General features: G+C 34.5%; 1 protein-coding gene across 4 annotated transcripts in view; it reads left to right on the top strand.

The window, feature by feature from the left end:
* The window catches only part of LOC127879242 (UDP-glucose 6-dehydrogenase-like), a 127,811-nt gene that overhangs the window by 28,190 nt on the left and 85,726 nt on the right, over positions 1-13,895 (top strand). The window lies entirely within an intron of this gene.

Raw genomic sequence — 13,895 nt, forward strand, 5'->3', positions numbered from 1 at the left:
TTTTTGCAAGTGTCCGTGAAAGTTTGAGTGTCTATATTTGAGGCAATCAGAAGCCTGTTTATAAAAAAAACGAGCCAATGAATACCAGGCTTTCTAATCGACGCATGCGCGTGCACCTGCGTTCTCCTGCGTGATGGACATGTGGCTTTTGTGTGTAGTGGGACTGTTTTAAACGTCGCAGAAACCAACATTACGGATAACGGATTTATATTTTATAGAACCATATGTGAGGTAAGTTTCGTATGTTTTTTTTCTATAACTTTAATCTGTTTAGATGTTTTTTCTGTTTGTGAATAACTTATGGCAGCCAGTTTAAGCCATGAAAACAAGAATAAATAAGGTCATTTTGAAATCTGTTTAATTGGCCACACAGTTATCGGAAAATGCAATATTTAAATTTTGTCCAATTGTTTTTACATCCAATATGCCATAAGCACAACTAATTTTAAAAGAGTAAACGCACATTGCTTTCAATAGTTGTTAATAATTTCGCTGTTTTTTCACGCGCACCTGCTCGTCGTTAGCAACGTGAAAAGACGCCGCCATTTTGTTTGTAAACAACTTTGCTGCAGCAAAATATTTTATATGGAAAAAAAGTAAAGCGGCGTTGTGGGGCGGCAGCCACCATAATAAGATTTTAATTAGATAAGACAAACTGTAAATGCCGAACTGGTCAAACCCGTGTGTCAAAGTGGCATTTAATTACGATGCCGAAGTAACCAGGTGCCGAAGAAACTAGCTACCTGTCAATTGTAACCATTACCAGTGTGTCTTAAAATGCGGCTTTTCCAGGGAAACCATGTGTTGGCTGACTAAATGTTTAAGTTTTACATCTTACGAGCAAATAAATGTGTATTACTCTAGCAAAAATGTTGATCATTACACTGTTTTCAGTGAAACATATAGGATTTTCTTATTTTCTTTTAAAGATGCATTGGCGATTATAAAGTTTGCTAAAAATTTGAAGTTGGATATCTATTATTTGAACAACATTAATTGAACATAAAGCTAAAACAATTTCCCCTTTTTCTTCAAAACAATGTTAAATTCCCCTACATTAGGGCCCCGGCCCCAGTCCCTTGAAATGTAATTAGGGCCGTGTAATGATATCTAGGTTCAGTTTAAATCTGGGTAAAGTTTGTCACCAGATTAACTATTAAAAAATTATGAGTTTATAAAACACGAGGAACAGAACTGTTTAGTTTTCTATGACAGTGTTCATTTTGTTTTTATGTGAGTATCTGGTGCATTGCTACTATATAATTTGCAGTTGAAAGTTTTTACTTAAATAAATATACATGTAAATATAAATTTTACATTCAACACAAACACATAAGGTACTTGCATGTACATTTTGTTTGTAAATAATTCTGAGGTAAATGCAGGGCTTTTTTCAGCAAATTTTACAGCCTTGATGGTCGGCCAATGAAAATACTAGAAGAGAAAATATTATTGTTATTGTGTTTATAAAATGTTTAACTTTTATTGGAATATTCAATGCTGGTCTTTCAAACTACAGATATTGAGCTGATTTTTAGCTCGGCTGTTTTTGGAGAAATACCGAGTTATTGTCATAGCCAGCTCTTCGTCCGCCGTCTGCCGTCCGCGTTGTGCTAAAACCTTGACATTTGTCTCTAAAGTCAAAGTGCTTCCACCTACAACTTTGAAACTCCATATGTAGGTGCACCTTGAGGAGTTTTACACGCAACACCCATTTTTGGGGTCACTTGGTCAGAGGTCAAGGTCACTGTGACCTCTAAAAAACAATTCTGACAATCTTTTATTCAAAACTGCACCCCCAGCCGAGCGTTGGCACCCGTTATGCGGTGCTCTTGTTTAAATTCCAGTAGTATGAGTAGTTTTACATTCTCTTGAAAAACGCCCTGAAATACTTTTATTGTGGGATTGTTTGTTCGTTATGTATTTGGTTTGTTTGTTTTGTGTACGTTGGGTAGAGCCACCAACCTTCTGCAGTTATCTGGATTCCCTGAGGGGGGGGGGGGGGGTATCTTCCCAAATTTTAGGGCAGGAGTGTCCTTGTGAGACTTCCGAAATGTGACCCAACTCTGATAAAGTAGACCCATTTTGATACAATATTTTTGAAGGCCATTGAATCTTTCAGCTGGCGATTAAAGTTTAAAATGTGAATGAAAATGGCGATTGCAAAACCCCCTGATATTTCCCTATAAGTATATAATATTCCCTACTTTTAAAGAGAACTCGGTACCAATTTCCCCATGTAATCGCCATAAAAGATCCAGGTGGTAATAGATAGTCCATTGATAAGAGATAACCGGATGCCCGTGTCGTATATTCAAGCCACATAACACAGTCATGTATGCTGACGGATGCATCCGGGAAATTTTTGGGTAACTTTCCAGTCGCCAAACTGTGATATTTAACGTCCAATCGGTTACGAGAATGTTTATGGAGGCGGAGTTATATAGCGATTATTATTTTCGATTGACGTCGGTCACAGAGTAAGCGTTTATTAACAATGAATCACAGTTGTAGCATTAATACGTGATATAAAACCGGTAAATAAAGCATTACATTAAAGGCGGTTTCGAGCATCATCATCACACCTATTTACCGTACTGTAAACAATCATTTATTATGAGAAGTTTATTGCAATTGGTGAGCAGTGTAAAATTACATATGGCGAGTAAGTTGTGAAAAACAAAACCCGTTAATAATTTGATGCGGTAACAAATTAAATCCAGTGCATGTATATTTAATCATGTCTATTTGTGGAACTGATTTACGCCATTTTTCTTCAGCCACGTGATAATAACTATTCACCATGCATTAATACCGGTATGCCATGTAAAACCCGTGTTATAATAAAGAGCGCGAAATTATTGCTGCCGTCTGCAATGCCAAGTTCTACGCATGCAAAGCATTTTTTTTAAACAGACGATGTGTAACTAAATATAGACTAGCCACTCAGTACATGCAGTATTTAAGACTTACAAATTTAACGGTACGTTTCAATAAATTATATATTGCAACTATGGAAAAATATGTCAATTAAAGAATACATTGCAGTTAATGTATTTCTCAAGAATTAAGAAGCACCAGACTACCGCAAAAATTATTGGGAGAAGGGGGTAGGCGAATAAGAGTTACGCAAGACCCACCCAATCAAAGACCTGGGGCATATCTGAAAGTTCTAACATTGTATACTGTTTATGCCAGTGCATGAGAATAAATATAAATGAAAAATAAAAAAACATAAAATTATTTGATTTCAGGTAACAAATAATTTATTTAAATGTGACTTCATTGATAATTTAATACAGTCATTGTTGATACCTATAGATTCATGATAATGATTATGTCGTTCATTGAGCAAATAAGGTTATAGTGCTGAAATTTGGCTACTAATTTTTTTCCTTAGCGCCAACCTAGAGACCCATTTGTATACGACACCGTTGAGAAAGTGGACCCATTCCAATACAAGAATTTTGATAAACTGGACCCATTTCAGTACTAGAATTTGAAAAAGTGGTCACATTTCATACTAGAATTTTAATCTCTATCATATCAATACAGTATACTTATTGAATTATGCAAAGATTTATGTTGTTTTGATATATTATAAAGAGCGTTCTTAAGTATTACCGGAAATTAAATGTTTTCTTAATTTGCTTTCAAAGCCTGTGATAACGATTTCATGATTCCACACATATTAAAATTTTCTACAAAAAATATATTATCATCCATGATGTCACCATGGCAGAGTATAATTCCGTGTACACATGTAGCATAAAGTTGGTTATTTTGACAGTCGTCAAATTCCGACACAATTTTCATAAATCATTTGCAGTAACTGCACTTTTCCCGGCACTTTTAGATTATGTAACGATTTGGTCACTTAATTATGACGTATGTTAATATATGACCTCACAGTATCATCTTGTTCGATCAAGCAACAGATAAAAACACTCAAGTTTCTGCATCTTTCTCGCTACTGATTGATACCCATTTATGTACAAGAATGACATTTATCATTCCCATTTTGATACTGATACTTTTAAATCTATATGCATTTATATACAAGCAAATTTCTGATTTCAATACCCATATCTATACTTAGATGCTCAAAACCATACCCATATCTTTAATTTTAGTCGAAAAACACACCCCAAAAAATCGGCACACCCCTATATACCGTATATAGAAGTTAACCCCCCGTGTCTGGAGTGCACCTAATTACGTTCAGCATTATTCATTATTCAAAGATTGAAGGGAGGTATATAGGAGTTGGCTTTAGATTGTCCGTGTTAAGTTTCCAAAATATAAAATAGCGTCTGATCTTATTTTACACTTATACTTGATTTCAACAATAACTCACTTGATGATCAGTACAGTCACACACGTTATGGACATGACAGTTACTTAGATTATTAAAATTAAAGTCACACAATTTATGGACATGACAGTCACTTAGGTTATGGACGTTAAAGTCACACACCTGCGTTATGGACATAACAGTTACCTAGTTTAATAAAATTAAAGTCACACAATTAATGGACATAATAGTCACTTAGGTTATGGACGTTAAAGTCACACGTTATGGACAGGACAGTTTAATAAAAATTAAAGTCACACAATTTATAGACATGATTGTCACACAACTTACGGACATTTCAGTTACTTAGATTATTAACATTAAAGTCACAAAATTTATGGACATAACAGTCACTTAGGTTATGGACGTTAAAGTCACACAAGTTATAGACACAACAGTTACTTAGTTTAATAAAATTAAAGTCACACAATTTATGGACATGACAGTCACTTAGGTTATGGACAATTAAGTCACACAACTTACGGACATTACAGTGACACAACTAACGGTCATTACAGTTACTTAGATTATTAACATTAAAGTCACACAATTTATGGACATGACAGTCACTTAGGTTATGTACGTTAAAGTCACGCGAATTATGGACATGCCAGTTACATAGTTTAATAAAATTAAAGTCCCACAATTTATGGACATGACAGCCACTTAGGTTATGGACTATTAAGTCACACAACTTACGGACATTACAGTCACACAAGTTAGGGACATGTCAGTTACTAAGTTTATTAACATTAAAGTCACACAATTTATGGACATGACAGTCCCTTAGGTTATGGACAATAAAGTCACACAACTTACAGTCATTACAGTTACTTAGATTATTAACATTAAAGTCACACAATTTATGGACATGACAGTCCCTTAGGTTATGGACAATTAAGTCACACAACTTACGGACATTACAGTTACACAACTTACGGTCATTACAGTTACTTAGATTATTAACATTAAAGTCACACAATTTATGGACATGACAGTCACTTAGGTTATGTACGTTAAAGCCACACGAATTATGGACATGCCAGTTACATAGTTTAATAAAATTAAAGTCCCACAATTTATGGACATGACAGCCACTTAGGTTATGGACTATTAAGTCACACAACTTACGGACATTACAGTCACACAAGTAAGGGACATGTAAGTTACTAAGTTTATTAATATTAAAGTCACACAATTTATGGACATGACAGTCCCTTAGGTTATGGAGAATTAAGTCACACAACTTACGGACATTACAGTGACACAACTTACGGTCATAACAGTTACTTAGATTATTAACATTAAAGTCACACAATTTATGGACATGACAGTCCCTTAGGTTATGGACAATTAAGTCACACAACTTACTGACATTACAGTGACACAACTTACGGTCATTACAGTTACTCAGATTATTAACATTAAAGTCACACAATTTGTGGACATGACAGTCACTTAGGTGATGTACGTTAAAAACACACACATTATGGACATGCCAGTTACATAGTTTAATAAAGTTAAAGTCACACAATTTATGGACATGACAGCCACTTAGATTATGGACAATTAAGTCGAACAATTTACGGACATTACAGTCACACACTTTAGGGACATGTCAGTTACTTAGTTTATTAATATTAAAGTCACACAATTTATGGACATGACAGTCACTTATGTTATGGACGTTAAAGTCACACAAGTTATGGACATGACAGTTTCATAGTTTAATAAAATTAAAGTCACGCAATTTATGGACATGACAGTCACGTATGTTATGGACAAATAAGTCACACAACTTATGGACATGACAGTCACACAAGTTATGGACATGACAGTTTCATAGTTTAATAAAATTAAAGTCACTCAATTTACAAATGTATGGACATGACAGTCACTTATGTTATGGACAAATAAGTCACACAACTTATGGACATGACAGTCACACAAGTTATAGACATTCCAGTTAATTAGATTATTAATATTAAAGTCACACAATTTATGGACATGACAGTCACTTATGTTATGGACGTTAAAGTCACACACGTTATGGACATGACAGTTTCATAGTTTAATAAAATTAAAGTCACGCAATTTATGGACATGACAGTCACTTATGTTATGGACAAATAAGTCACACAACTTATGGACATGACAGTCACACAAGTTATGGACATGACAGTTTCATAGTTTAATAAAATTAAAGTCACGCAATTTATGGACATGACAGTCACTTATGTTATGGACAAATAAGTCACACAAGATATGGACATGACAGTCACACAAGTTATGGACATGACAGTTTCATAGTTTAATAAAATTAAAGTCACACAATTTATTGACATGACAGTCACTTATGTTATGGACAAATAAGTCACACAAGTTATGGACATGACAGTCACATAAGTTATGGACATTCCAGTTAATTAGATTATTAATATTAAAGTCACGCAATTTATGGGCATGACAGTCACTTATGTTATGGACAATTAAGTCACACAACTTACGGATATGACAGTCACACAAGTTATGGACATGACAGTTACTTAGATTATTGACATTAAAGTCTCACAATTTATGGACTTGGCAGTCACTTAGGTTATGGACAGTTAAGTCACACAACTTTCGGACATTATAGTCACACAAGTTATGGACATGACAGTTGCTAGATTGTTATTAAAGACACATTAGCAATAGGGATAAAAGATACACTAGTGATGTAGTCCATATACACAAATCATGCCTATTAATGACACAAAAAGTCATATAATCAAATAAAAAAATATTTCATTTCAGTGGCTTTACAGAAACAACCAAAGATCTTGGAGACCTTCTTAAATGATGTAGAGTTTGCACTGAAGGTGGGGTTCTTAAAGGTATAAAAACATAAACTTTTGTTGATACATTAATATTTCTGTTACTTGCCTTTTAAATATGTTCAGTATTACAAACTGACAAAAATAAATTGAAAATCCATAACATTTACTGCAAAGTAACACGTTTTTCAGCTATTCATTTTACTTTGATTTCAATTCAAAATGTGTGTACAAACATATTAACAATTTTGGCTTTACCTATACACATAATGTTTGTGTATGTGACTATTTTCACTTTTTCTGTGTTTTTGATTTTATAATTCATTAGTCTGCACATCATTGACCGAAAGTCTGGCATTTTATTATTTTTTGTTATTGATTTTATCCCTTCAAATCAGGATGTAGGTCAAGATACATCACCCACAGCCAGTAAATAGGTGTGCTCATCAACAGGTCAAGATACATCGCCCACAGCTGGTCAGGAGGTGTACTCTCATCGACAGGTCAAGATACATCACCCACAGCTAGTCAAGATGTTTGGCCATCAGCACATCAAGATACATCCCCTACAGCCAGTCAAAAGGTTTGCTCATCAGAACGTCCAAGATACATCACACACAGCCAGTCAGGAGGTGAACCTTAGGAAATACACTGCAACATTAAGCCAGGTAAAGATTATATCTTGTACTTAGTGGGTTTGGAACTCATTTAAATTTAACAGTGGATTATTATGCCCGGCCCCGGATCGAATGATCGGGGGTATATTGTTTTTCGCCTGTCTGTCTGTCATTCTGTTGAAAACTTTAACCTTGCAATAATGAATAACTTTTGTAATATTGAAGATAACAACTTGATCAAATATATGGCTTCAAAGTGTCGTTGAAACTTTAACCTTGCTCTTACTTTTTCGAATGGCTTTCTAAGATGTCACTACTGCTTTTCAGCTCACCTGATTACAAAATGCTCATTGTGAGCATAGAGAAAACTCCTTTTCTGATAGAGCATGAAATAGAGCTTAGATATTTGATGTGAATCTTGTCTATAAGAAAATCGGTAGCTTTTTGGTCATGTTTTGGAAATTTATGCTGAACAAGCTCATCTGAGAAGACCAAAATAGCAGAATCTTTGGTGTCCTATTGATTTAATTATCGCCACTGTAGTGTGTGTTGTCAGAAATAAGGACTATATATTTTGTAATAAGTTTTGAATTAGTGTTGCTTGCTTCTATTTGAATAATATTCTTTTTAACTTTTTCAGAAGCATGGACGAAGATGACCACGCTATATCAGATGAGGATGAAGAGGAATTTGTGGGAAAAAGAAAAAGGAAGCCCCCCAAAAAGGCTGCAAAACCTCAGAAATTCACAGAGGTAGAAACAGAGGAAATAAAAACTTACTTTAGTGAATATCTAAAAAGTGGAATTTGTCCGCGGAAACCGCAGGTTGAAGATGCCAAACAGAAAAGTCTTTAAAAAAATGGGCACATTTGGAAAAGGTCAAGCGACAAAATAATTAAGAAAATTAGTGCAATGAATCATAAGAAAAAATAAAAACATGTTGTTTACTACCGGTACTCAGATGGAACATTATAAGAATACCTTCAAGAGACATTGAAAAGTTCATGCGACAGTGACTTGGCAAATATGGGTGATGTTTGTATGCTAGTGGTAATTTTTGCGTGAGCATTTTATTTGTTGAATTGAAACTTTACTATGTATATGTTTAAAGGTGGAAAAGAATCTGGTATATTATCAAACGTTAAAAATGCTTATACAAAAGCTTAGATACAATATTTTCCTTTTTGCTTCATCGATGCTTTTGAAATGTACCTTATTTATTTTCTTATATACCTGATATTAGTTTACAAATAATTATAAGTAAAGTTTAAGGTAAAGAATAAAAACACATGTTATGAATATAAGGTCACAAATGAATTTTAGAATCAAGCTCTACTTGTCACTACTTAGGAAGAAACATTTTTATGTCCCCCACTATAGTAGTGGGGGACATATTGTTTTTGCCCTGTCTGTTGGTTGGTCTGTTGGTTGGTTGGTTTGCGCCAACTTTAACATTTGCAATAACTTTTGCAATATTGAAGATAGCAACTTGATATTTGGCATGCATATGTATCTCATGGAGCTGCACATTTTGAGTGGTAAAAGGTCAAGGTCATCCTTCAAGGTCAAAGGTCAAATATATGGGTCAAAATCGCCCATTTAATGTACACTTTTGCAGTATTTCAATATTCAAGATAGCAACTTGATATTTGGCATGCATGTGTATCTCATGGAGCTGCACATTTTGAGTGGTGAAAGGTCAAGGTCATCCTTCAAGGTCAGAGGTCAAAATTATGTGGACAAAATCGCTCATTTTATGAGTACTTTTGCAATATTGAAGATAGCAACTTGATATTTGGCATGCATGTGTATCTCATGAAGCTGCACATTTTGAGTGGTGGAAGGTCAAGGTCATCCTTCAAGGTCAGAGGTCAAATATATGTGGCCCAAATCGCTTATTTTATGAATACTTTTGCAATATTGAAGATAGCAACTTGATATTTGGCATGCATGTGTATCTCATGGAGCTGCACATTTTGAGTGGTGAAAGGTCAAGGTCAATGTCATCATTCAAGGTCAAATATATGGGTCAAAATTGCTCATGTAATGTCACTTCTGCAATATTGAAGCTAGCAATTTTATATTTGAAATGCATGTGTTTCTCATGGAGCTGCACATTTTGAGCGGTCAAGGGTCAAGATCAAGGTCATCCTTCAAGGTCAAACATCATATAGGGGGACATTGTGTTTCTCAAACACATCTTGTTCAAAACAGATAATTTTTTCTCCTGTGGTGTTTGATATAAAAAAAAAAAGAGATTGTGTGTCCTTTCTAAAAGTCACTAATAATATGCAACTTAAGCTGTCATATGTATGGTCTAAATGTGGAAAATGTTTTTGCAAAACCAATATGGAATCTGGGTCATGTGGGTCCAAAAGCTAGAATGTGTGCAAAAATTTACAAAAATAATTGTAAATATGCTTGAAGACACATTTTTGATCCATTTTTAATGGATAATATTAAGTTTGACAAATCTTAAGGAAACTTTGTCTTAAGAAAGAGTTGTCTAGACATTTTTAGTTTGAAATTGTTATTACAAAATACATATGCACACACCCTAAGCATGTTTTTTGTTTTACAGTTACTGGTTTGTAATATTTAAAAAGGACGAGGCAGTTGAATAAAACACTGACAATTAGTTTTTTCTGATGGAAATGTTTACCAGTATGATTGGAATAATTTTTGTCATGCCTCTGGCAGTGAGCTCGATATAGTTACCACAATGGCACTTGTGTGTCTGTATGTTAGTTGGTTTAGGTTTTCGGTCATGATTGCTTGTCAAGGCTGTATCGCTCTTATGCATCGACACTTTTTTTTAAATAACTTGGCATAATTGTTAAACACCATGAGCCGCTGTGCAACACAAAAGATCCAGGTCTCTAGCTCAAAGGTCCCACTACACAAAAAAGCCACATGTCCAACACGCGGGTGTACGCGCATGCGTTGATTAGAAAGCCTGGTGTTCATTGGCTCGTCGTTTCATAAACAGGCTTCTGATTGCCTAAGATAAAGTCGCTCGATATAAGAGTTCAAAGGTCAAAAATTAGCATTATGCACCTTGTCCGGTCTGTATCTCCCTTATGCATTGACACTTTTTTTAAAAATAACTTGGCATAATTGTTCAACACCATGAGCCGGTGTGCAACACGAAAGATCCAGGTCTCTAGCTCAAAGGTCAAGGTCACACTTCAAATATCGTCAAATATAAATCTGTTGTATGGGTTTTGCGAGTTTGAAAGTCCCACTTTACAAAAAAGCCACATGAGCAACACGCTGGTGTACGCGCATGCGTCGATTAGAAAGCTTGGTGTTCATTGGCTCGTCATTTTCATAAACAGGCTTCTGATTGACTCAGATATAGTCGCTCAAGTCGATATAAGAGTTCAAAGGTCAAAAATTAACATTATACACCTTGTCCGGTCTGTATCTCCCTTATGCACTGACACTTTTTAAAAATAACTTTGCATAATTGTTAAACACCATGAGCCGGTGTGCATCATGAAAGATCCAGGTCTCTAGCTCAAAGGTCAAGGTCACACTTCAAATATCGTCAAATATAAATCCGTTGCATGGGTTCTGCGAGTTTGACAGTCCCACTACACAAAAAAGCCACATGGTCCAACACGCGGGTGTACGCGCATGTGTCTGTTAGAAAGCCTGGTGTTCATTGGCTCGTCGTTTTCATAAACAGGCTTCTGATTGCCTCAGATATAGTCGCTCAAGTCGATATAAGAGTTCAAAGGTCAAAAATAAGCATTATACACCATGTCCGGTCTGTATCTCCCTAATGCATTGACACTTTTTTTAAACAAATATTTCTTGTTGTTTTTTTTCAGGTTTTTTAAATTATTAATTGTGTCTGTGTGCAAACAGGATACCAACTTTGCTTTATTGACACTGGGCTCGACAGGCATATAGTTCTGAAGTTCATGTCACATGTGTGTATAGGTAAATGGCGATATATTTTATACATATTAACTGTCTATACATGTTGTAGATAGGATTTATACTGAGTCTGTAGAAGAATATGACATTCAATTTCAATATTTTTTTACTTTCCCTAGGTGTCGTTAAGCTCAACTTTTCAAAGAAAATGAGAGCTATTGTACCCACCGCGGCATTTGCTGTGGTTAATTTTTTTTATAAATCACAAATAACTTTGGGAAAATGTTATTTGTATTTGTCAATGTTAGTTTTTCATTACAAAAGCTTAAATTGCAAAACTTCAATGTACTGAAAAGTACGTGTGATCTGAGATTATACTCTGTAATAACTTGAACATATTGAAAATAAACATGTGATCTGAGCAAATATGTGACAAGTATTCAGAAAAAGTTGACCAGCGCTGTCCTCGGACAGCGCTCGTTTTTAATTCTTTTATTTTGTTCCATTTAGTTCTGCTGAAGTAAAATCCATTTGCGAACATAGTTAAATCTGATATTTACTAATCTTTACACTCTTCCTACAGAGACGGATATTTAGTTTAAGAATAAGGTCATATTTTTTTCAGTAACATTTTAATTATATCTTTCTTTGATGACCCACAATAATTGATGTTAGGTTCATATTAGTGACATCCCACAACCATTTTGTTAATCTTATGCTATTAAGTTTGTCCAGTATGCCTGCATTTTGTCATTTACTGGTTTGCAACATTGTTTTGAATAGACCAATGATGCACATTACTTTTGACCATTTTATCTTGCAGGCAAAATATCCACTATATGTCTTTACATACACCTCTGAAATATAAAAAAATGTGTAGTTTTAAGTCATGTTGTGTAAATGTACCTGAATGTATGTTGAATTGGTGGGTAACCATGGTCTTGGTGTGCGATGCTTTATGTGGTTTTGTATGGCTAAAGTGAGAAAGAGAAGAAATTACATTATGAAATGTTGCCATTTTTAATGTGTGAATCCAGTTAGTTGTGGTTAAGCGCAATTTGATGCACAATGCGGATCTTTTCATTTATAATATTTTTGACATGATAAAGGAAACTTATGACAATATTCCTTTTGCTTAAGTTTTGGGGAAAGTGATTACAATGGTTGAACTTTTCTACATTCAAAGAATAAGTGTTTTATTGTTTCTTTAGAGCACTAGCATAGATTGCAAATACTGGATTGTATTACGGGTAGTTTACATTTATAAAAGTATGCATTCGTGACAGTTATTTGATACAATATGTTTTTATTGAACATATCTAACAAATGTGTCATTTGTTGGTGTTTGTGTTAAATACATAGTTTTTCAGTGGAGTTGAAACTCTTTATTTGACATAATATGATCCCACAATTTATTTGGATGAAAAGACACATAGTGAAATAGACACAGAAGTCTGAAAAACACACAATGTATCATTCGTTAGAAACAAAAATGAAAAGACCCACTATACGATTTTGATAGTCCCACAAATTATTAGACACACAATGTATCATTCGTGGGTCCGTCCGTCCGGCACTTTTGTGTCTGGAGCCATATCTTGGAAGTGCTTTGGTGAATTTCATTTAAACTTGGTATGAGTATATAATTATATGGATAAGAGGATGATGCACGCCAAATGGCATTGTACACCATCTGTTAATAACAGAGTTATGGCCCTTTGTATCTTGAAAAAATGCTTTTTTGAGTGTCAAATATAACACTTTTGTGTCCAGAAGCATATTGGCGGGGGATATCAATTCAACGAATTTGCTTGTTGGTTCAAAGGGCCCCAAAAAGGGTTTAAAAAAATAAAAACTTCAACAATCTCCTCTTTCAGAAATCACAAGGTCCTGGGATTTGATTTTTTGTTTGAAATATCAAATTGTTGTCCTCTAAGACGTTTGTTCATATCATATGCCTGCGGTTTAAACTTGCTGTGCCCTAGAGGTCATAAAGTTAATAGAATAGTTTTGGTCCACTTTATATGAAAGGCACCAGAGCTAATAATAGGTTTTAAAAATGGAATGGTTTAAAAAAAGCTAGGATCAATTATGAAGTATTTTGTATGTAACATTATGTAGTGGTCCTCTTTCTTCAAATTATGTCCATCATGTCAAAGTTGTTAACTTGACAAGGCTCACATAATTTATATATGCTTCTTTAAAAAAATGAATTCTCATTTGA

The sequence above is a fragment of the Dreissena polymorpha genome, chromosome 4 (assembly GCF_020536995.1).
Source record: "Dreissena polymorpha isolate Duluth1 chromosome 4, UMN_Dpol_1.0, whole genome shotgun sequence".
Lineage (NCBI taxonomy): Eukaryota > Metazoa > Mollusca > Bivalvia > Myida > Dreissenidae > Dreissena > Dreissena polymorpha.